Below are 25531 nucleotides of genomic sequence, written 5' to 3' on the forward strand. Positions count from 1 at the left end.
CTTGCATCCTAGGCACCTCCCTTGCCTCACCTAAACCAGACATATTATAGTTGTCATTAAGTATCCATTTTCTTCCCTTGTTCATTAAGGTTCACTCGATTCCTCTCTTTTCTGTTTCTTCCAGCAACAATAATTATATGACACATTCTACTGTTACTAGTCTAGACCAGGGGTCGAAGAGCTAAGTCCAGCCCATCGCCTGGCTGTGGGAGTCAAGTTTTATTGGAACACAGCCATGTCCACTCACCCACATGTTTTCTATGACTGCTTTTGTGTGACAACAGGGTTTGGTAGTTGCAACGGAGACCATAAGGCTCACAAAGCCTAAAATATTTACTATCCAGCTCTTTACAGAAAAAAAAGTTTGCCAACCTTGGTCTATAGTGATCCCCTCAAAAACAAGAACCCCCTTTTCTCTCTTCTTAATGTTTCCTTCCTTTAACACCTCAACCCACTGCACAGACATCCTATAAGTGTCTGTTGTGTCATGAAGTTTATTGCTTTGTGTTGTGTACTATTATGGTCTCCTGGCTTCTGGGCCTACCTCTGACTAGAGGTGCTCCTTTTATCCTGTTCTGGAAAGTTTCAAGCACCTATAATATTGCTTAAGTTGAACCTACTTTGGGATACATTTATGCTCCTCTCTGACAAGCAAAAGCGGCCTCCTCTGTCTTTTCTATTTTAAAGGTTGGCATGGGCTTCCAGCCTATCAACCCTGCACGTGGAGTCACCAGCTTTGTTTTAGAGATTATTTCCTATGGACTTTGCTGGAGTCAGTACTTTTGAGCCACAATTCGGATGCAACAAAGGGCGAAATAATGTGGGATCTGATGCAGTGAGGAGGAACAGGAGAGCAGAGACGGGAGAGGCTTTCTCCTTGTGGTCACCGCTGCACGCCCTTTGTGCTTGCCTTGTGGGCGTGCCTCCTGCATTTCCTATTTCACGATGTGGTACAAGTCTAACTGACTCTCTAAAGCCTGTGCTGGGCTTATAATGTGAGGCAGCATTTGTCCACACTGAGCTTTGTATAACCTGCAGAGTTGAGCTGGGTTCTAGGTATTGACTGTGGTTGTCATAGGGCTTCATCAAGCTGGTTTGGAGGATCCGTGAATTCATGGGCCATGGATCCGGGAGCTTTTGACTTACTCCTTACATGATACTGACTTGCTGCTCTTGCTTAGAATCCACAAAAGTGTCACAAACCTGAATCGGTCTAAGTAGGCATTGACTGATGAAGGTGAAGGAAAGTCTAAACATTTCCTTCCTGTCTTGGTCCTCCCTAGGTCTTTTATGTTTGTCTTTGCTCAGTATTAAATGATTTAATAAAAACCAGAAGAGCTGGATTCATAGAACAGGGCCTGAGAGCCCCTTTCCTTGTGTCTGGGACTGCCAGCAAATATTCACCTTTTAGGCTGGAGACAGCAACAACGATTTGTCACTTGACCATATTTCAGGAAGTCTGTGAACCAACATGCAAGACTAGCTAGCCCTGAGTCCAGGGGATTAAAGTCCAGGACTTTACCTGCAGAGGTCGGTGAGTTACTCTTGTAACTATTTTAACTTCTGTTCATTCCATTTGTCAATGAATCGAGTTGAGAACTCCAAATTCTCTAACTAGGAGTTTTTCAGGGTGGTCCATGAACCACTCTATCAGAATAATCTGGGGAACTTGTTGAATGAGCAGATTCCAGGGACCCACTCCTTACCAGTGAATCAGAATCCTGGAATGGAGGGAGGGGAAGGACATCGAGAAGCAGTGGAATTCTGCAGGTTAAACAAGATGTCCAGGTGATCCATCTACTCAGGAATGTTTGCGAACCAGAGATGAGTAAGACACACTCTCTTTCCTTGTTGAAGATGCAGTATCTAAAGACAATTTTTGCAGAGTGCTATAGTCCAAGACCAGGTAAGATGGTGTAAAAAGACAGAAGCTGGACTGCTGGAACAATTCATAGATTGTCTTACTGCAGTCGGATGAACTGACTGAAGGTCCATTTGCTTGGTTGGCATGTAGACAAGACTTTATTGGTAGACTACTGAGAACAGTTGAAGTTGTATGACATCAATGTCCCATCACTGAAGATACTGGATTAGCTTCATAAGAGACCTTCAAGAGTCGGGACACCTGGGTGGCTCAGTAGGATAAGCACCTGCCTTTGGCTTAGGTCATGATCCCAGGGTCCTGGGATCGAGTCCCACATCAGGCTCCTTGCTCAGCAGGTAGCCTGCTTCTCCCTCTGCTGGCCATTCCTCTTGCTTGTGCTCGCTCCTCTCTCTTTCTCTCTCTGATAAATAAATAAATAAAATCTTAAAAAAAGAGAGACCTTCAAGAGTTGATATAAGAAGGAAAAATGAGCTCCTAGACACCTCTCTTACACTGGATATAGTAGTTCACTCCAGCCTTTGTCAGACTTTCATTTCACGTTCAATGAGCCAGGTGGCTCACTGGAAGCAGCAAACTGGTGCTTAGGTACATTAGGCAATTTTTTGCCCCTCAGGATCTTTCATTTCAGCTACATAAAGAAAGTCACTGCAACTTATAAGACTATATATATATATATATATATATATATATATATATATATATATCAGTCAATGCAAAATGCTGGGTAAGTAGAATGTACCATGAATTTAGAGGCCTGGGACTGGTGACGTTCTTTTCTTCCTAGAAGATGAGAGGTTGTAGAAAAAAGGACACAGGGGTAAGTGGATTTAGAGATATTTTTAAATGGTGTGTTAGTACGAGTTCTCCAGAGAAACAGAATAGAACAGGGGAGATATTTATTTTAAGGAATTGGCTCACATAATTTTGGAAGGCTGGCATCCAAAATCTGCAGGGTAGGCTGGCAGGCTGGAGACCCAGAGAAGAGTTGTGATTTTAGTCCAAAGCCTATCTGCTGGTAGAATCCCTCTTCTTTCCAGGTTTTTCTTCTCTTCTCTTCTCTTCTCTTCTCTTCTCTTCTCTTCTCTTCTCTTCTCTTCTCTTCTCCCTCTTCTCTTCTCTTTCTCCTTTCCTTTCCTTACCTTACCTTTCCTTTCCTTTGCTTTTCCTAAGGCCTTCCCCTGGTTAGATGAGGCCCACCAACATCATGTAGGGCAAGCTGTTTTACTCAAAGACCACCGATGTATATATTAATCCTATCAAAAAATACTTTCACAAAAACACTAGAACAGTGTTTGACTAAATATCTGGGTACTAAGGCCAGTCAGTTGATACATATAATGAAGTATCACATGCTGAGGCCCCTCAGACCACACTTTGAGTAGCAAGGCTCTCTGTGCTACTTTTTTGCTTACATTACCTCTCTTGGACTTCTTTTTTTTTTTTTTTAATTTTGTTTATTTATTTGACAGAGAGAGACACAGCGAGAGAGGGAACACAAGCAGGGGGAGTGGGAGAGGGAGAAGCAGGCTTCCCGCAGAGCAGGGAGCCCGATGCGGGGCTCGATCCCAGGACCCTGGGATCATGACCTGAGCCAAAGGCAAACGCTTAATGACTGAGCCACCCAGGTACCCCACCTCTCTTGGACTTTGACAACTTCATCTAGAAGGCTGATAAGACAGATTGGAATTGGTGTGTCTCTAATGTCTTCTTCAGAAACCCCCGCCTCTCTGGACATTTTTAGAGGAATGTATTCCCTGCTCTAGAGATCTGATCATCTCCCTAGACCTTGTGGCTCTAATCAAAGAACAATTAGATTAGACTCTTAAGATCCTAATTGTCACGTCAAGAAAAATTGTTCTGTGTTCAAGGTCTGAGGAGAAATGTGAGATGTCAGGTTTTCACCTTGTTTTGATACAGATTCCACGGTATTTGGCTAGCTTGCTTCATAGTTTATGGTTTGAGGTTATAGCTATTTTCTTGTTTCAGTGAAAATAAAGCTTGTTTTTAAAAAATTAGTCCTCACAGATGGTAATCAGGCTGGGTGAGTATCTGACAGGGTCAAGTGCAGCAGAAACACAGAACTCTCAAGGTCATCTATTTCTATCACCTGGTGTTTTTTTCCCCAAGATTGACTACAGTGCAGGACAGCAAAAGGTCCCTTGTTCATTCGTTCTGCTTTTTACTCAATTACACACATCCATTATTCATTTAACAAATATCACTGTGCATCTTCTATATACCAAAAACTATTTAGATGCTGAGGATACAATGGTGAGGCCCCTGCCCACATGGAACCACAGATGAGAACTTGGTGAAGCCAATCCTTCAGAAGTCTGCTTGCACTGAGGGCTGAGTGAAGAGCCTCGTGGGGGAAATTCAAGATCAAGGAGGAGAGAGTCAGGAATAGCACGCATGACTCAAACCCAAAATCGAGCTACCAAAAGGGAAGGGGAAATTCTGAGTAGAGCTTAATGTTGATCCTATTGACCTCTTGGGTCAGCCTCTTGTGGAGAGGAGTTTCTGCTTTAATAAAATGCTGAAGATCTGGTTCCAGATATTTGTTATATTAGGGTATGAGTAGTATTACTTTGAGGCCCATTCACCAATGCATAATGACACAGAGGAAGGACGGAGACACGTTCTGCTCACATTCTTAAAAACTCTTCTTGACTTCTGTGTGTTCAGAACACAGAGTCATTTTGAGATCTTAGGTCTGTAGTGTCTCATCAGTGGCAGGCGAGGTGATGGGTAGGAAATGGAAGTATCCAAGGAAATGGCAGAAGTGTCCCGCAGAGTGCCTGGCAGTAGGCAATGGTATCTGATGGGCGCCATCTTAGTTCATCCAGCAGTAGCTGTTGTCTCGGATAAACCACCAACTCTTGGTGATTTATGGCAATAGAAGTTCATTTCTCACTTAAGGAAATGGGTATTCCTAACCTATGGGAGGCCTTCCATGTTGGCCAAATGTTGAGATCTAGGCTTCTTCCATCTCGGGTCTCAGAGTCCTCTGCATTCAGCCAGTGGAAGAAGCGAGCTCTCAGAGAATCATGTGCGTGGTGTGGCCAGGACTGAAAGAGGCACACATCACCTCTGCTCACTTCCTGCTGTCTAGACCTGAATCCTATGGCCACACTTGACGGGGCAGGGAGCGGGGTATACAGTCTAGTTCTTTGCCCAGAGAGAAGAAGAGGCGGATTAAGTGATTGTCTGGCAACTTCTGCCACGGGAGAAAATATTGCCATAAGTAGGCAACGTAACTTCGGGCAGAGGCAAAAACAATAGACAGAGCAGGAAAGATCAGAGAGCTGAAACCTGGCCACGGCCACGGGCAATGCCTGGGAAACACTACTTGGTGACTCCCAGAAATAGATGAGGGCAGTTTGAAGGAACCCAGTGGTTCAACATGTTGGAGCATGAGCAGTAAGAGCACTTGCAGTGGACACAAGCACCCTCATTTTCCCCTGTGTTGCAAATTAGGTTCTCCAGAAGCAGATGGTGAGACACATGGTATGTGGGATACTGATCAGGCATCAATATCTATGGACAAGAATGGGGCAAAGGGAAAGTTTGAGCTCTAACGCATCCACAAAGGCTTGGCCGACTCCCCCAGGACTTTTGTAGCACACATGACCCATCAGGATTGTTCCATAGTCGGCTGAAGTGACGTGTCCTGCAATCATTCTGTGGCTGGGGGCCGTCCCAGGAACAGTGTGTCTCGCTGGGGGCAGCTTTCTGCGCCTGAGGCAAAGCCCAAAGGAGTGGGCCGGTAATTTGCTGGTTGCTTTCCCAGCTTTTGGGGCAGCAAGTCCTTCCTTGCAGAGGCATCTGGGGCTCAGCTTCCTGTCCCCTCCTTGTAATTTTAGTCCACTGCTCTAATGTCAGGAGTAAACCAAAACAGGGCGCCTGGGTGGCTCAGTCGGTTAAGCGACTGCCTTCAGCTCAAGTCATGATCCTGGAGTCCCGGGATCGAGTTCCGCATCGGGCTCCCTGCTCAGCGGGGGGTCTGCTTCTCCCTCTGACCCTCCTCCCTCTCACGCTCTCTGTCTCTCATTCTCTCTCTCTCAAATAAATAAATAAAATCTTAAAAAAAAAAGGAACCCAAAACACGTCTCCTCTGTGTTCCCAAGGACTGGCCTCCAGGTATTGGATGCCATGTACACACATTCCATCTAGTCTGAACATGTGTGTGCCAGTATCCCACCTGGTCCTCATGGACAGGCTTTCTGGTCCCTCGTGTGTTGTCTGTATGGGTGGGCCTTTGATGGTGACAGGTCCGATGGGGTCTCTCCCTCTAAACCCAAAGACGATGCCCCTTGGAGGGGACTGAGACATCACTGGGACCTTTTGCCTTTTAAATTAGGCTGACACAGAGCTCAGAAAGTACAAGTCCCCATTTCTCCTGCCCCTGTTTATCATTAATATGTTGAACTTCTCAGCTGGCAAAGGATAAAATAGTTGATAGCAAGTGAATTAGATATCAATTAATTTCTAAAGCAAATCTAATGGGCATTTAAGAAGAGAATTTAATGTCTCATTTACTCTCTATAGCTATCTTGTTAAACGCCAATTAAGTATCTAAATATTTCCTACAAGCTTAATGAATTATAATAAGTAGTAAGTGATTACCACTTTTTCCTAAGATCTTGGCACTCTCGACTTCCAGTGCAATGATACTAGATTTTTTTCTCGTCCTGTTTATGGTATGGATATAGACTCGAACCTTCTTTTAGCTTATTTAGCAAAAGAGAATTATATTTATAGTCACTTCTGAAAAAAAATTGAAATGCATACAGCTAGAGAACATGTGAATAATAAGGATTTTTACTTGAAAATAAAGTGAGCACTATTAAAATGTTATTTATAATAAATGCCGAATGTTTTATTTCTTGCAGTACCTTACGGCTTCCCAGCTCCCTCCCTGCAAACCATTTCTAAAGACCAAGGCAGGATGCGGATTAGCAGACTCAACACAGGAGCTGCTGGGGGTGCGTAATTGTGGCAGGTGTGACACACAAAAACCTGAAAGCCAGGCTGGGCAGGACCCTGGACCCCAAGAGATACAAGGAAGGTGGAAGAGGCCGGTCTGGGGTCCAGGGCTTCAGGGTTTGGTCTGCTACGCTGGGGGAATAAAGGCAAACGCCACTTTTGCTCGGCCAGGCTTTCATATCTGACAGTGCCCTGTGGGGCTGGGCAGGGTTCATGGCTGATGCCCGGGTGGCAGGGAGAAAGGACCAGCACCCCGATGCCAGCAGCGCTCTGGTCGGCCGTAAGAAGGCAGAGATGCGGACCCTGGAGGTGAGGCTGGGGGTGATGGCGGGAAGAGGTGGGGAGCCCTGATCTGAGCGGCACAGAATTCCTGAGCTGTTTCCTTTGACAGGTCATAAATTCTGTGTGTATGTCATTCAGATCAGACTCCCACACAAGCGTCACTGGACCCAAGGTGAAGGGTATGGAATTTGGGATCCGACAGACCTGAGCTTGAGGCTCAAATTGCCACGCACTTGTTCTGTGAGCTTAGGAAAGGGATGATCTCCGAGTCCGCTTCCTTATTTATAATAGAGGGATGGTATCTCCCTCAGGAGTTTCCTACGAAGATTAAATAAGAAAATTTATTTAAAGCGGGAAATATGACGTTACCCAAACGGCACACATTCAGTAAGTGCCATTATTACTAGGGAAAGTAATAATGATAATAAAAATAAAAATAATAAAAAATAAAATAATGATAATAAAAATAAAAATAATAAAAATATTAATGGTGGGACGCCTGGGTGGCTCAGTCGGTTAAGCAGCTGACTCTTGATTTCAGCTGAGGTCATGATCTCAGGGTTTGGGGATCAAGCCTTGTATCGGGCTCCGTGCTGGGTGTGGAGTCTGCCTCAGATTGTCTCTCCTTCTATCCCCTAGCCCCTGCTCTCTCTCTAAAAAAACCAAAAAACCCCAAATATATATATATATTTATTTAATAAATAAATATAGTATATATATAATAAATATATAAATACATAAATTAAATAAATATATATATTTATATACATAAATTAAATATATATATTAAAGGTTGTCTTATTTGTGTTTTTGGGAATGTGTCCGGTTTGGGATGACCTGTCTGACAGCTTTTGCTTCCTGATGGAAGTTCATTCAGTCAGAATCGTACAAGTCCCATGCCAAGGACCGGCTGGTGTGCCTTTTCTGACCACAGGGACGCTATGTACGACATTCATGTCGTGACCCTGAGAGAGAAAAAGTCCATTTTGTTCTCCGGAGGATGCGGGGAGTGGCCAGTAACTGCTACATGGCAGTTGTCCCTGGTCAGGAGATACCTTGCTGCCTCCCCGCCAGGCTGGAGGGGACTCTCCTGAGGAGCCCCAGGTGCAAGTGCCACCCGGACTCCCGAGGACAGCCCCGCGCTTCCATTGGGCCATTCATGCTGGCCCCACACAGTTGCCGTTACTTAAACCAACAGCGATGAGGCGTTCGCGGGAGAACTGGTAGGTGGCCATTCATGTCATGGTTTTGGAAAATATTTTTATTACAGGAAGATGTTCATGTTGTAGCATGGAAAAAGGTTCAAACAAACAAACAAACAAACAGAAAACCAGGAAGCAAATCAAAAGCAGCAGAGACAATAACTAGCATCCATCCCTGAGTAAAACCAAGCCTTCTTTCCGTCACCAGAGGCTCACCTCAGCAGGAAGTCAGGGGGAAAAAAAGAAGTGAAGACCCAGCCAACCCCAAAGCACTGACAAGCAGTGTGGGTCTTCCAGCGGCTTCTTGGGGATACCAGGGAAGTGTTGGGCTGCTCATCATACAGGAAACACTCCCGACAGCCCCCCTTTCCACCGCCTTATCCCAGAGCTCAGTGACCTTCAGCTGCTGGCTGCTTTATTCCTCCCTCTCGGCTCTCTCTTTGCCTCTAAAAATTCCCATTCGTACCCCTTTCTCCACCCGAGCCACCATGTATGCTCTGGCTAACCTCCACCCTTCCTCCTCACCTCTGTCTCCTCTCTCCTCCCCATCATCTCTACATCTAGCTGTGATGGCTCATTTTGTGTCAGCTTGCCTGGCTGTCTGGGTGCATCTGTGACAGTATTTCTGGGTGGCATTAGCGTTGGAATCCGTGCACCCCCCTCCGCAGTGTGCACGCAAGGAGCCTGAATAGAACAAAAAGGCAGAGAAAGGAGGAATCCGTTCCTTTCACCTGCTTGAGTTGGGACTTTCCATCTCATCTCCTCTGACCCTCGGACTGGGATCGCCACCAATGGCTCCCCAGGTTCTCAGGCTTTTGGACCCCAAGTGAATGACATTACCGGTTTTCCGGGTTGCAGAAGGCAAATCATAGGACTTCTCAGGCTCCGTGATCGTGTGAGCCAATTCTTCATAATAAATCTCCTTTTAAATATACATCCTATTGGCTCTGTTTCTCTGCAGAATCCTGACTAGCCCTGTGCATTAAAAAAAAAAAAAAAAAAAAAAAATGAACATTGAGCCGCAGAGCCTGAGTTTGGGTCCTGCCTTTGAAATCGCCTACCTGCATAACCTTGGGTGAGTTTCTGAATCTCTCCGTGTCTCAGGTCCATACCTGTATGATGGGGAGGAGAGCACTGATACAGCTTCATGAGGCTCGTCTTCGTCTGTTTGGACTGCTGTAACAAAATGCCATAAACTAGGTGGCTTGTAAGCAGTAAAAATTAATTTCTTGCACTTATGGGGACTGGGAAGTCCAAGATCAAGGTGCTGGCAGATCCAGTGTTTGGTGAGGACCCACTTCCTGGTTCATAGAACTGTCTGTGTCCTCACAAGGGGACAGGGGCTACGGAGCTCTGTGGGGCCTCTTTTAAAAGAGCATTAATGTCCCATGCATGAGGGCTCTACCCTCGTGACCTAAGTACTTCCCCAAGGCCCCACCTCCTGATACTGTTGGGGGTTAGGATTTCAACATATGAATTTTGGGGAAACTCAAACATTCAGACCATGGCAGGGTTATTTTAAGTATTAAATGAATGGATACGTATATGAATTCCGTAGAGCATTGGATTAAGAACTGAATAAATGTGGGGCACCTGGATGTCTCAGTCGGTTAAGCATCTGCCTTTGGCTCAGGTTATGATCCTGGGGTCTTGGGATTGACCCCACATTGGGCTCCCTGCTTAGCAGGAAGCCTGCTTCTCCCTCTCCTCCCCGCTCCTGCTCTCTCTATCTCTTTCTCTCTCTCAAATAAATGAATAAAATCTTAAAAAAAAAAAAAACTGAATAAATGTGACCCATTATTCTTATTATTGCTATCCTTATTGGTTGGTGTTAATCATGTGGGTTAACGGACCTCTCAGCTTCTTTCACCTTCCTCTATCAAAAGTGGCTTTCCTCCTCACAAGAAAGGGGAGGGAGGATTTGCAAATCGTTCTGATTTACTGTTTAAGTATTGTCATACTAGATAGGAAAAAACGTGTGTGTGGGAGGCAGAATAATGGCCCCCGAGAGACATCCACATTGTAATCCCTGGAACATGTGAATATGTGAGCTTACGGGGCAAAAGGAACTTTGCAGATGCAATGAAGTTAAGGATCTTGAGATGGCAGTTTAGCCGGGATTATCCGTGTGGGCCCAGTGTCATCGCAGGCATCCTTAGAAATGAAGGAAAAAGAGCCAAGAGTCAGAAGCCGAGGAGGAAGTGAAATCGGCATGCTGTCCTTGCCGGAAGGGGACCGCCTGCCAAAGAATATGGGGCCTCTTGAAGCTAAAACGGGCCATATTCTCCCCCTGGAGCCCCCCGAAAGGAACTCAGCCCTGTCAACACCTTGATGTTAGTCCTGGAAGGCTCCTTTTCAGACTTCTGACCTCCAGACTGGAAGACAAGAAATTAGTATAAGGCAATTTGCTAGAGCTGCAATAGGAAAATCATGTAGCACCAAAACTTTAGCTTAGAAAGATTATCGGTTCGTCATGGATTTGTGGGAAATTTTAGTTTTCTCCTTCACACTGTGTCTCTTTTCCAAAACCAGAAGAAAAATGTGAGTTGAAGAAAGAAACGACGGATCACAGACGCCTACCACACGCCAGCAGAGTTCTCATGCGGCTGTAAAAGCACTCAGCCCTGTGCTTCGGAGTCACCTCCAGTGGGTGGTCATTACCCATCCCTGAGTTGACTGTGCTTCCGGCTCCTATCATTGCCTCCCCCCACCCCCATGCTGGGTCTTCTCTGTCCACTCAAACTTCCCTGTGTACATAAAGCACAGTGGGGCTCTTGCCAAAATGCAGACTCTTTTTTTTTTTTTTAAGATTTTATTTATTTATTTGACAGAGAGAGACACAGCGAGAGAGGGAACACAAGCAGGGGGAGTGGGAGAGGGAGAAGCAGGCTTCCTGCTGAGCAGGGAGCCCAATGCGGGGCTCGATCCCAGGACCCTGGGATCATGACCTGAGCCGAAGGCAGGCAGACGCTTAACGACTAAGCCACCCAGGCGTCCCGTTTTTTTTTTTTAAGATTTTATTTATTTATTTGACAGAGAGAGAGAAAGCACAAGTAGGCAGAGAGGCAGGCAGAGGGAGAGGGAGAAGCAGGCTCTCCACCGAGCAGGGAGCCCGATGTGGGGCTCGATCCCAGGACTCTGGGATCACGACCCGAGCCGAAGGCAGCCGCTCAACCGACTGAGCCACCCAGGCGCCCCAAATGCAGACTCTCTTAACATCCACTATGGATCAGGAAAATGCAAACCAGAACCCCAAACTGGTAGCACTACACACCCCTAAAATAACTAAAATTAAAGAGACCAATAATCCCAAGTGTTATCGAGGGCGTGGTTCAACCTGAATGCACGCACCCTGCTGGGGGGGAATGCGGAATGGTAAAACCACTTGGGAAAACTGGCATTGTCTTAAAAAGTCAAACATACACACAAGCATACAATCCAGGCATTCCACACCCAGGTATTTATCCCAAAGAGACACCCTCACAAAGACTTAAATAGGAATGTTCCTGGCAGCTTTATTCATGGTAGTCAAAACCTGGAACGAAATAACCCTCAGCTGGTGAATGGAGAAACACAAGGTAGTAAGCTACACACCAAGGAATGAGCCCCTGAGATACTCAACAGCATGGGTGGGTCTCCAAAGCATTATTTGTAGCCAAAGAGGCCAGGCTCAAAGAAGAGCCTCCTATAAGATTCCATGTCTGTAAAATGTACACTAATCTATGGTAAGAGAAAGCAGACCACTGGTTACCTGGGCCGGGCAGTGGCAGAAAGGACTGCAAAGGGGCACAGTCTTTTGGGGTGATGGAATTTTTTGTGTCTTGTCGTGATGGTTTCCTGTGTGTAGATGACTGTCAAAATTCATCAAGGTTTAGGGGCGCCTGGGTGGCTCAGTCGGTTAAGCGTCTGCCTTCGGCTCAGGTCATGATCCCGGGGTCCTGGGATTGAGCCCCGCATCGGGCTCCATCTGCTCAGCGGGGAGCCCGCTTCTCCCTCTCCCCCTGCCTGCCACTTTCCCTGCTTGTGCTCTTTGTCAAATAAATAAAATTAAAAAAAAAAATTCAAGGTTTACACTTCAAATGGATGTGGTTTATGATATGAAAATTGTTCTTCAATTAGGTGATAGGGAAATAAAAAGCAGATGCTGACTCAGAGGTCTGGCCTGAGCAAGCGAGCCTACATGTCTGACAGGCTCCCAGGGGCTGCAGACTGCTGGTTCCAGGACTGTCCTTTCAAGAGGAGGGCTCCCGAATCCCTCTCTTCACCTCTGCCACTTGCAGGAAACAAACTGTCTTTGTCTTTTGCTAAGGAAAGAAAGATATTCCTCCAGAAACTCCCTTGTCCCCTGTCTCCCACCACCCATATACTATAAGCTATTGACTGTGTGTAACCACTTGAAGACAAGAGGGGTTTGTGCTGTTGCTGGACAGAATTAGCAGGTCCTCCACTCACCTTCTCATTTCCACCCTGGCTTGGGCTTTAAATGGAAACACACAGGATGAACAATAAAACTTGCGTGGGGGATTATTGTCCTATCACTCTAAATGTTTGAACAGATTTCTAATTTTCAGTTAAAACATCCATCTTTCAGGGTTTTCAGAATAGAAGAACAAAAATACAGGGCGTTGAAACAATATCATGAATACTTCTTGACCCATGAGGGATTAGAAATCATTCAAGACCAAACAGAAAGGCTGTTGGCGGTCTTGGGCTCTTGCTCAGCGATGTTCATCTGTGCCCTGCGCAGGCTTTCGGTTTCCCTATGGGCTACAAGGTATCCACATGTAACACAATTCCTTGATATTGACACAACACCTTCCCTGATCTTCATATACTTAGCACAGAAGAATAAAGCTTCCTCGAGAAGCCATTTTTGGGTAGTCATCAAGACTGTCTCTCTAGCAACAGAACTTGCTTCTTCCTCTTATCCCAGTCACATATGTGCAATCCAAACCCCTATCTCGACAAAGTAATAAATTAAAATAGTTGCAGGACCTCAGAATAATGGTAAGCAGCTGAAACGGAAGCTGTATTGGTACTTTTCAAATGCCTCGTGTACTGGCCCAAACAAAACAAACCAACAAAACTAGAGAGAGCGTTTGGTATAGCTATCATGTTTTGTAGATGTCGTGAATTTCGATCCCTTCGTACCAATGTCTTTTTTTTAAGATGTTGGTAAATCATTGAGAAAGAGATATTAATTATTGTCTTTCTGTCTGCATTTCCTCAAAACTTACACCCCCGCCCAAATGTTCTGCCTCAAGTATCCAGATTGCTTCAAATTGTGTATCTGTTCCTCTAGCTTTTTATTCTCTGTGGTGTCATTTCATAGCTTCATGGAAACACGGAGAATTGTAGGAATTATGGGCTTTCTCCAGCACAGTCAGGTCATAGATAGGTATTACTGACTGGTTAGCCCACAGTAGCTATTCGGTAAGTGATTTTTAATTTTTTTTTTTTTTACAAAATAATAGTTTGCGTCTCAAAGGTTTTAAAAACAGTCTTTTTAGATCTGGTACAAGGTTGAATAGGAAAGATTGCTAAGGTTTAGCTGGTTCAGAAGTAGAATGACTAAAACCACCTTTCTATGTATGCCAGACACAATTTTGTCCTCCTGCCTGAAAAAAAAAAGGAAAAGCAGAGTCCCCCGGCTAAATGGTTTCCTAAGTGTCCCCCTCTCCCTGGGTCCTCATGACTTTATGAAACAAGCAGCAACAAAACTCGTCTAAAGCTAAGCTAACGTGAAATAACCCAGGGCTTGAACTTGTCGCATGACGTTCCTTTAAATTTTAATGCGAACTCGGGAATAGATTTGTGAACAGCAAGGTAAAGCCAAGGCCATGAAATATTGATTCTGTACATTTTATTATTCATTTTTATTCTCCAATTTAGTAAATTTTTCATCTTGCCTGCACTTAGAGGTTCCCTATGAAGTCGTTACTACCAATTGTATTAGCTGTTGTAAATAAATAATCGTCACTCGAGCTGTTTGCCTGACAGCAGGTGGACAAGGACCCCACCTTCGAGCACTGACTTCCCACAGCCCAGCGCATGGAGGATGAAGAGAGACACTCACAATTTTCCACATGGTACAGTAGCAAACGCCTGCTCCTGGAAGGAGGGTTTTAAAGGAGGAACTGTCATATTTTTGCCGAAATTATACCACCATCTGACAGTCGCGCAATTTGGTCTAAGAGATGGTGGAGCTGATTTTTGTTTGTTTTTAAAACCAAAATGTCAGGAGAAGTTGTCAGAACATGCTTCTTGGATATACCCTAATATAAGAGAAAATAAAAGTGCAAGACTTTCCCCAGTTATCCTAATCCTTGTATATGCACAAAAAGTCATATTATATCAATCACAGGAGAAGACAAATCCGTCAGGTGTTTCTCACTGTCTTTATTCCAAAGTGTACTTCTCTTTCTTATAATATACACCTACCCTGCTATATTCACTGTCTCACAGGGGGTGAGAGCCAAAAGAAAGATGGAAAGCAGTTCTGACAGCAAAGGGCATGTCCTTTGTTGAATAACACATGGGAGGGTCCAGTGTAGTTCTGCCACCTGTGGAAATTACTCCGGTTCTTTGTACACTTTTTTTAAAAAAATTTTTTTAAAGATTTTTTACTTATTTATTTGACAGAGAGAGAGAGAGATAGCGAGAGCAGGAACACAAGCAGGGGGAGTTGGAGAGGGAGAAGCAGGCTTCCCATCGAGCAGGGAGCCTGACGCAGGGCTCAATCCCTGGACCCCAGGATCATGACCTGAGCCGAAGGCAGATGTTTAACAACTGAGCCACCCAGGCGCCCCTCTTTGTACACTTTTATACATTAATTGATCACTTCTCTGTCATTAAGTCACACTGGGCATTTATTCAGATTCCGGGCCACACTGACCAAAGATTCATAGTGGACTATTCCACTGGATCCCAAATTTCTTATTCCATGTTTCCGGAACAAAGCAGGAAGGAGGGCGGGATAACATCAGACTGGTTATTTAGCTTTGAAATAGATGAAAATATGTCTCTTCCTTATTTGATCAGCAATATGGTAATCCTGTTAGGTGGGCAATAGGATCCTTTGTTCTGATTTTTTGTCCCGTTTTATGGTTATTAAAGTTGTATATTCCTGATTATTGTAGAAAAAAATAAATCTCCCAAACAATGAAGATTACTTTAACGCTCTGCCTCTGACATCTCCACCCGCTCCAAAACACACACACACATGCACACACACGCGTGCACACACACACAGAACAAACAAAAACAAACAAACATCAACAACAACAAAAAATATCCAATTCAGGGAGAGAATAAAGATTTCTAACAATGTGTTACCTTAGTTTTTACTTGGGTGTCTATTCTAACACTTTTTATATAGTCTTTTAATAGTCTTTAAACTTTTTAAAGGCATCCTTGGTTTCTCTGTTTACTTTAAAATCCTTAAATACTTGATTCATATCCTATCTCAGTTTTGGGGGAAAGAAGGAAAAGAGGGAAATTTAATTGCCCAAATAGCGTCCAAATGGAATTTTTTTCTCCAAGTTTGGTAACTTTTGTATTTGGTCAATAAGTCCCCATATTGGGAAATGGTCTTTAATACGTTCATCTGCACACATCTGAATATTGTTGACTCGGGCCACCCGCCTTGCACAGGTACTCACCTGCAAATACTGTTACCTTAAGACACATACAGTGCAAGCAGAAGTGTAGCAAGATGTAGCCAGGAAATCCAAGAGCCGGATGTTTGAATTAGACAGCACAGACATCTATCTCCCCTTAGACTTTTTAAAAAATTCTTCACAACACCTTTTGCTGAATCCCCATTAGAAAGATGACAAAGGGAGAGAATGGACAGGGGAGAACTGAAACTTAGGGAATGAGTTCATACAATGATGGAGACTGAGAAGGTTTTGTTAGACGCAGTGCAGAAGGCATCAACCTGAGGAATATACCAAGGGTACAACTTAACAGCTCTATCCTAAGCATGAGCATTATCATCAGGATCAAAATACAGGCATTCTTGGGCGCCTGGGTGGCTCAGTTGGTTAAGCGACTGCCTTCAGCTCAGGTCATGATCCCGGAGTCCTGGGATCGAGTCCCACATCGGGCTCCCGGCTCAGCAGGGAGCCTGCTTCTCCCTCTGACCCTATCCCCTCTCATGCTGTTTCTCTCTCTCTGTCAAATAAATAAATAAAATCTTTAAAAAAACAAAAAAAAAAAACCCCAAACCCAAAATACAGGCATTCTGGTGGAATCTTCTGCCCTTATCTGGGTGGGGGATAAGACCCAGGTGCACGGCAAGGCCATGTGGCAGATGGGACCTCATGATCTGGGCTTCACCTGAACCTCAAGGATCAGCATCCTTTGTGACAGCAACACTCGGAGGGTCCAGGATTAGTGTGGTGGCCACATGGAGAAGAAAGGGGTCAACGTAGTGAAGACAGATGCATTAAGGAAAGAATGTGGGGGATACGCTGGGGGTATCATTTTCTTATGCATTTTTATTCTCCAATTTAGTAAATTTTTCATCTTGCCTGCACTTAGAGGTTCCCTATGAAGTTGTTATTACCGACTTACTACCGTTACTATCGACAACTTACCGGGGGTAAGTTTTCCTGACTAGGTAGAGGATGTGTTGAAGGTGACAGAAGCTCCCATAGTTGGTGCGTGGGCTCTGCGACCCCCACGGCAAGGACCAGGAGAAGACATAGGATTCATGTAGCTGCTACATCAAAGAAAACCCGATCAGGGTTAAAGAAACATTTCCTCCAAATGTCAAGCAGGAGCACCAGGAAGGAGCCTGGGCATAGCCAAAGTTTATACTGGAGTAGAGGTTGTGCCAAACTAGATGTGAATGCAAGACCCTGAGCGGGTTGCAACAACAGCTCCACCATGCATGGAAAGAATTGCCGCCGAGATAAATATTCCTGTGAACACTACTCATAGCTCAAGCTTCCTCTCAACTCCCCTCCGGCTGCTCAATAACAATGAGAGTGTTATAAATTTACACCGAAGAAGCCCTCCAGTTGGAGATCTGAGAAGCCAAGAACAACCAAAGGGAACCAGAAGGGGAAGCAAAGACAATTTACTCAAAATGTTTATGGAAAAACATCAGCCCCGCTTACATATCACATCACTTAAAGATGAATAACCAAAGCAGCAACAACATCAGCTCTAGGACAAATTTCAGCTTGCAAAACATGGAGAAAATGCATGCCAAATGCAAAGGACACGAGAAACAAAGATGCTGTCAAGAATGTCTTCTTGTGCCTTCACTACTATCCGAGAAATTAGGGCCTCTGTAAAACCAGAGATGAGAAGTACTAAATAAGAAGATTTAAGTGAGAAGAGACATAGGCAAAAATCAGGCAGTCTTAAAAAAGGAGACTAAGGTGCATAAAAGAGAGTGGGATGGGAGGACAGAATTCAGCTCCAAAACCAAGAGGCAACGCTGCAGGAGTTAAAAAGGTGACCAAGCACAAATCCTCAAGAATGCCTGGGTCAGAGGGGAAGGGTCGGATGCAAGATGCTGAGGAGAAATAGGAGACAGGAGTGGAGACAGAGCAGCTCCAGTTCGTTTCTAAGAAAGATCCCAGGAACAAAGAAGGAAGCAGCCATCAGAGATACAATGGAAAGAACATTCCAGAACTAAAAAATTTTTCATATTCCTTGGGAGGGCTGCAGTGTGTTGCAGAGCTTTGCCTGTATAGAGTTTGGTAACTTTGCTTTAATCTTAAGGAAAAAGAAAGAATGTGGCAAACAGAGAAAGGGGTGAAAGTTGCTAACAGAAAGAAAGAAATGCATCCAACTCCAGAAATGTCTGAAAAACAGGGAGCCATGTCTGTGGAAGTTGGAGAGTTAAAAGGCTGTGCTGTAAACATTTGACACTCAGCCCAGATTCTGTTCATATATAAAAACAAGAAAAGAAAAAAAAAAAGATGGGGCAGGAAGGGAGAGGGAGATTCCAATCAATATCCTGGTACCATTTCTGTGCATCTTCAATCCAGTCTTCTCAAAGGGGCCAGGTGGATGTTACGATGTATATAGGTTATGTTGCTTTCCTCTTCTCCATGCCCCTCGATGATAAAAAAAAAAAAAAGGAACCCCCCCTAAAGCGTTTGTTAGCGACTGGTTATTTGTGTCCCTCTAAAATTCATGGTGAAGCTCTGATCCCCAGTGTGATGATATTAGGAAATGGTGCCTTTGGGAGGTAATTAGGTTTAGAATAAGGTCATGAGGGTGGGGTTCCCATGGTGGGATTAGTGCCCTTATAAAAAAAGAAGAGACAGCCACATGAGGACAGAGAGAGAAGGCATCTCTCTGCAGGCCAGGAGGAGAGACCTCAGCAAACTCGGCCATATTGGCATCCTGATCTCAGAATTCCAGCTTCTAGAACTGTGAGAAGTACATGTCTGTTGTGGAAGCCACCCAGTCTATGGTGTTCTGTTATGGTAGCCAGAGCAACTAAGGCAGACTCTCTGCTTTCAATTCTTTTGGGGGCACCGTGCTCTTTTAATTTGTTGCATACATCCTTGTTTCCGGTGTGACATTACTGTGTCACTAGAAGTATTACTATGATTCTTTGCTTAGTGTCTGCTTGTCCATACTATGCCCTGAACTCTCTAGACGCAAGGGACATTCAGTCCATTTGCCATTCCATGCCGCCACAGCCCCGGGCATGATGTTGAACCATATGAAGTGCCAGAGAAATGAATGAATGAGTGTGTGAATGAATGAATTGGGTAAATGAGAAAGCACATCTCCCAGTCTGGGGACCAAGCTGATGGAGCCTGAGAGTAAACTTTTGAAGCATCTGGAAAGAGACAAAGCAAGATTTGTTATATGGCTCAAAAACAGCCTCTCGCAGTCATTAAGAAGCTAGCCTTCTTCAGTGGCCAGGCATCGTTTAACTGGTACATTCCAAGCTCTGAAAACCCCAGATGTCCCAAATCTAGGGCAAGAAAGTTTTGGTGATACTTTGCCTGTTCCTCAGATTCTCGCCAAGAATTCTGGACAGGGCACTCCAAAGGAGCCTCAGCTGATAGGGCAAGAACACATTCAGCATTTCCAGACTTTTCTCTTTGGATCTTTTTAGAGAGGAAGGATCAGATAAATGTGAATGATGTTCAGGGTTGACAGTGCTTGTGTTTAAGATTCTGGTGGCTGAAACTGAGCTGGGTTTCTCTTCGTTCTTTGGATGGCTTTTCCAACCTCCTGTGTGCCAACACTCAGTTCGTAATGCCTGTTGTATTTGCGGAGCCCCAGAGCTAGCATGCGGGGTGGGCCGAGGGACCCAGCAGCTTGAACCTTTTCAGCCTCTACTCAGTGTCTCTGAGGTGATGCTTCTCGGTCCACCTCTGTCTGTCTCCCTCCATCTATGAGTGTGTGCGTGTGCGTGTGCCTCTCACTGATAGCGTCCCTCTCTCAACTCCGACCTTGTTCCACCTCAGCTTTCTCTTTATAGTCTTCTCTGCTCTGTGTCTCTGCTCTTCTTCCTGTTCCCCCCCACCCCCCCTCCACCTCTCCTTGTCCTTCTGAGTCTCTCCTGAGGGAGAGAGTCATGTACTCCATGAAGCATGTGTATATATTGCTCTGTCTCCTCCGGGCCACTATTTTCCCTTTCAATAAACTCCTTCCTGTCTCCAAGTGGCTGGTCCTATCTCCTTTACAATCAGGGGACACCGGAACTGGCTGCAATGAATGTGAGGAAGCCTTTATAATGAACAGGATCTCGCTGCTGTTTACACACTTTCAACTACACAGGGAGCCAACAGACCATTCCGCACGGCTGATGAGAATGTAATTAATGTGGGGGCGTGAGTAGAAAAGGGGAGGCGGGCGGGGGGGCTAAGTGATAGGGCAGAGGGGTGTTGGAAGCCTCCAGATTAACTTGGATGGGGGGAACTTTGTATTTTCCCAGGCTCCATAACCATGCACTGACAATTTCTAGATGCCGGACGCTGAGGATGCCGGGCTCTGGAGATGGACAACTGTTTGAGGCAGAGCTGTAGAATGGAGTTTCATAACATTGTGCCCGAGTGCAATAGCAGAAGCGCAGACAGTGGGTGGGGGAAACTTCGAGAAGGAGACTGGGGAGATGTTAAAGGTGAAGTGCTGTGTGAGTGGAGCCTAGAAGGGAGGATATGATTTGGTAGCGAGAAAAGCTGGAGAAATAGCAACGGACTGAGACAAAGCGGAGTCAGGAAAGTCCCAGATGCTCCAAGGAGGCTGAGGGAGTGTCCCGGTTGTAACCTATCAGGGCAGGGGTGGGGAGACAGACAGGCGAGGACTGGGATGTCAGGGGCCCTGGGTGTCACCTAGAGTGCTTGGCTCTTAACCCCATGGGGGCCAGGAGATGCTGCGAGTCTCTGGGGCAGCACTGTCTGCTAGAACCCTCTGTGATGGTAGGAATGTAGTGGCTATTAGGCAACTGAGCCCTTGAAATGTGGCTAATGTGACCAAGGAGCTGAATTTCTATTTTTTTTTTTTTTTTTGAATTTTAGTTAATTAAAATATAAATTTAAAAGGTCCTTATGGCAAGGGGCTACTGTGTCAGGACAGTTCAGAAGTCACGGCCACTGTCTCTTGAGAGATGCCATGTCCGTGTTTTTGGAGGACGGGTCTGGCAACAGTGTGATAAGACCATTGGAAGGCCAGCTCCTTAGGGAAGAACAATGAGACACAGAAGATCTCTGATGGTCGCTTGGCTGTGAGTCTAGGAATATCTGAATCCTGCCTTTGATAAGCTGCTCCTTCCCTTCAGGCCTCCAAGAGGCTGCTACCTGCAGAGGAAGCCCGGGGAGATGGAGGAAACCCCCGACCCCAGTGTCTTGAATCTCCAGGGTGCTGGATGACCTCTCCTGCTCTTTTTCTTTATGGCACATTTTACCCTTGGGTGACATGGACTCAATTTAAAGCAAAGACAATATAATTAGAATCCAGACAGGTTTTCATTTGTTTGTTTTGTTTTGTGGATCTTGACAGAATTTACTCCTAATATATGTATGAAAAAATAAAGGGCCAGAGATAGCTAAGATACTTGTGAAGAAGGAGAGAAGCCTTGTTCTTTCCTACAGTAAATTTATTTTATTTTATTTTATTTATTTTTTTTAAGATTTTTTATTTATTTATTTGACAGAGAGAGACATAGCGAGAGTAGGAACACAAGCAGGGGGAGCGGGAGAGGGAGAAGCAGGCTTCCTGCCGAGCAGGGAGTCCGATGCGGGGCTCGATCCCAGGACCCTGGGATCATGACCTGAGCCGAAGGCAGAGGCTTAACGACTGAGCCACCCAGGCGCCCTACAGTAAATTTATTTTAAAGACATGGTAATGGGAGCAGGGTAAATGTGGTGTAGGGATAGAAGAAAGCATCAGGGGAACAGCAACAACGGGGTGGAATGGCCCTTGAACACACACAGAAACTTGGTAAGAGACAGTGATGGTGAGAGGGAATGTTTTATTCAATCAGTGTGGTGGGGGAAAAGGCTATCTTTACAGAACGAAAAAAAAAGTTTTTGTCCCTACTTTAGACGATATACAAACATCAGATCTTGAAGGAATAAATACCAAAATAATAGAACTTTTAAAAGAAAATTTATGAGAATATCTTTGTGATTGTAAGGTAGAGAAGTTTTTTTTAAAAAAACAGTGAACAAAGGACACAAAACATAAAGGATAAGATTGATAGATTTGACTAAATGAAATAAAGTCTTTCATATGACAACAGACATTTGTATAAATAACTGACAAAGGTTACTGTCTGGAATATATGATGCACTCCTATAAATCAATACTATAAAGACAAATAGTCTGCTGGAAAAAATGGACAAAGGATACCGAGAGGAGGCCAGACTGTGAAAATCAAATGGCCAGTACTTACCCAGAAAAAAAATGCTCACCCACGTTAATAAGTCACAGATATGCAAGTTGAAATGGGACACCTTTTCCCACCCATGATTATGATGCCAGTTTTTGCTGAGTTTGTGGAGAAAGATACTCTCGCACTCTGCCGGAGTGAATGTAAATTGGTGTGACTCATTTGGAGATCAATTTAGCGATAACAAATAAAATTGAAGATGCACACATTTTATGACTGAGCCCTTCGATTGCTAGGTATTTACCTTCAAGAATCTTTCACACATGCTCATAGACACTCCTAGAGGTGCTCCTTATGCTCCAGGGAAATGCATACAACAATGGTAACAATGACATATATCAATGACATTGTATCAATATAGCAATACAGATCGATACCTCAAGGACAATCAGTAGGCGATGGATAAATAAATTGTAATCAGAGAAGAGAAGGTACACATCCAGATGTAGGTCACCGTGTGGGCAACATCTACGAAGAGATGGGGTCACTACCTAATAAAGATGCTTACACGTATTCGCGGTTCTTCCTTTTCTTCTTGCTTCTGCACAACCAAGTTGGTAAGTGCATTCACCTGCTGTGTCTGTGAAACACTGCTGGGCATCATCTAGTGGCAAATAAAGCCTTGAGAAAGGACATTTGCCCCCACTGAGTCTGTTCACAAATGGGCCGTAAATTCCACATGCGGCTCCTAAATTGGAGTCCAAAAATAGTGGAAACATTGGCAGCCCTGTTGAGGAGTGTAGCTTCCCACAGGGGCTACTTCTGAGAAGACAACTTCATTTGGACAGATTTGAGCTGGTGTGTCTGTTAACAACATGGTCTCCTTGATTCACAGACTTCTCGAGGATTTCCCAGGGCTTGGAGAGATGTACACACAAACTGGCTTCCCAAGATAAATCCCAAGGCATGTAGCCAGAGCCTGGCATCAAATTGAAAGACAGTACAAAGAAGCGAATTAAAACCTTGCCAATGGGATCCACGAGAACCAGACGTTCCAAATGGAATCAATACAATATAGGCTCCAAGAGGGCAGAGACTTTCCGCCTGTTTTGTTTACTACTTACTCCCCAAACCTAGCTCCTGGCATGCAGGCCATGATTAGGTAAATATTTGTGGAATGAATGAACTGGATTCAGTTTATCATAGAATTGCTATTCTGTGCTAAATTGGGGGCTGGATTTATAAAGTTACTCCCAGTCTGGTGGAGGAAAAAAATTAAAAAACAGATCATCCAAATGGAATATGTTAAGTGCTATAATCAAAATGTGTAAAATTGCTGAGGGAAAAGTGACCAGGGCATAATTAATGTGCTGGTAGAGGAAGAAGCAGCTGCAGAAAGGTGGTGACATGCCAGGGCTTTGAAGGGTGAGTAGGAGTCCTGCAGACAGGAGAAGGAGTGGAGGGTATTTGGGTGGGAGGAGAGGGGATCGCTGGAAAAGGTGTGGATGCGTAAACTGAGTGGTGTATTTAGGGACCACCTTGTGGAGTTAAAGAAGCAGCTGTCAAAACAGGGGCAAAGCAGGCTGTCCAACAACAGGCAAAGCCACTGATAAAAAAAAGAACATCTACGAAAGTTCCAGGCACCACATTTAGTGCTACATTTACAAATGCAAATGACATTGATGTGCCTTGGCTGCTAGAATTATCTGCCGTGTGACATGGACCAAAGTGTTCTCTCATTTATCTTTGTATTTACAGGGCCTACAACACACTTGGCATAAAGCAGCTCAGCAATTGTTGGATAAACAAATGCAAGAACAATTCAAAGGAGTTTGCCAAATCAGGATGATAAATAAAAATAAAGGGGAGGCTCAGGCTATACCTCTATGCAGAGCAAAGAAGCAGTGCAAGAGAGCGTGTAGACTTTGACGTTAACTGATCTAGATTCAAATCCTGGTCCCACCCAGTGTAGATGAGCCATGATGCCATGCTTGAAATCCATGAGCCTCAGTGTTCCCATCTGTGATACCTAGATCATCAAGGCCAGCACAGCCATTTATATAGGCAAAGGCCCACCTCATCTCTTTTTAAGACCACACACTCCACAGGGTGGTTTCAGCATTCTCAAACAGCTCAGTGTTTCAGAGCATCCTTGGAGATATGTAGACCCGGTCTGAAGCAAAGCTCCACTACCGTTAAGCCGGCTGGCATTGGGAAAGCCGGTTGACATCTTTGTAGCTCTGTGTCCTCATCTGTGAAATGAGGATAATAATCGCATCTACCTCATAGGGTTGGCAGGGAACTAGAGAATGGGAAGTCAGTGCCAAGTACCCACCAAGCTCTCTTCATAAATGGAGTTTAAGTCGTAGCTGATTCGCAGTGGGCCTGGTATTGGATAGCGCAGCTGCGAAGTTGTAATGCCCCTACAACAATGTAAAGGGCACAACATTGCATTGGTTTTGTACTGCTATGTATCAAACACCACAACTCAGTGGCTTGAAACAATACATATTTATTATCTTACAGTTTCTCTGGGCCCAGAATGTCGGCGAGGCTTTGCTGGGTCCCCTACAAGGCTGCAATCAAAGTGTTGGTCAGAGTCAGGGGGTCTCCTCTGAGGTTGGCCTAAGGAAGGATCTCTTTATGTAGTTGTTGCGAGAATCCAGTTTTTTGCTGGTTGTTGGCCAAGAGGCTGTCTTCAGTATCTCGTCACGTGGCTGGTGTCCCCAAGCTTTACCAAGTTCAATGACAACTGTCCTTCCTTGAGGTATCATTAGGAGTTAATGCTGCCCTACAACTCATCGCATGGACAGGCTTCTGATGCACGGGGCAAATACTCCCACGAATAAAATGAAACAAAAATATAACAACAAAAATATATAAATAAGAAGAAGAGGGGGAAAACATAATACAAATAAAATAAAGTCACCTGAATTGGGTTTCTAGGCCGTGAGGGGAAGCTGGTCCTTGGGCAGGTGGAGGAGAGGACAGAATTCTGAGCCAGAGTTATGGGTTTGGTTGTGGGATCCTGCTCTGAACTCAACTTAATTGTATTTGAGGACAGAGTGGGTTGTCATCTGAACTCATTAGAGGCTTTTAAGGACAGATAGCATCTCAGGTTTTGGAAAAATCAGTCTTGTCCTTAAGTAGACACGTGCTTGCAAGTGGCACGGGGCTCACCTTGCCTCCTAGTGGCTGCGACTTAAGGGGAGCACGGCTTTGTGGGTGAAGGGACTTAGGAGGCAGCCAGACCCGCAGAGCCCCAGAGAGTAGCAGATGCTGCCCAAACCCCACGTCGCTCCACTCTGAGTGCTCCCAAAGTGCAGACAGTGGCAGGCAGGGCCCACCAGCTTCTGACAC

Source organism: Mirounga angustirostris, unplaced genomic scaffold, assembly GCF_029215605.1.
Source record: "Mirounga angustirostris isolate CCGP_5_RB_7025 unplaced genomic scaffold, mMirAng1.0.hap1 SCAF_10, whole genome shotgun sequence".
NCBI classification, from domain to species: Eukaryota; Metazoa; Chordata; class Mammalia; order Carnivora; family Phocidae; genus Mirounga; species Mirounga angustirostris.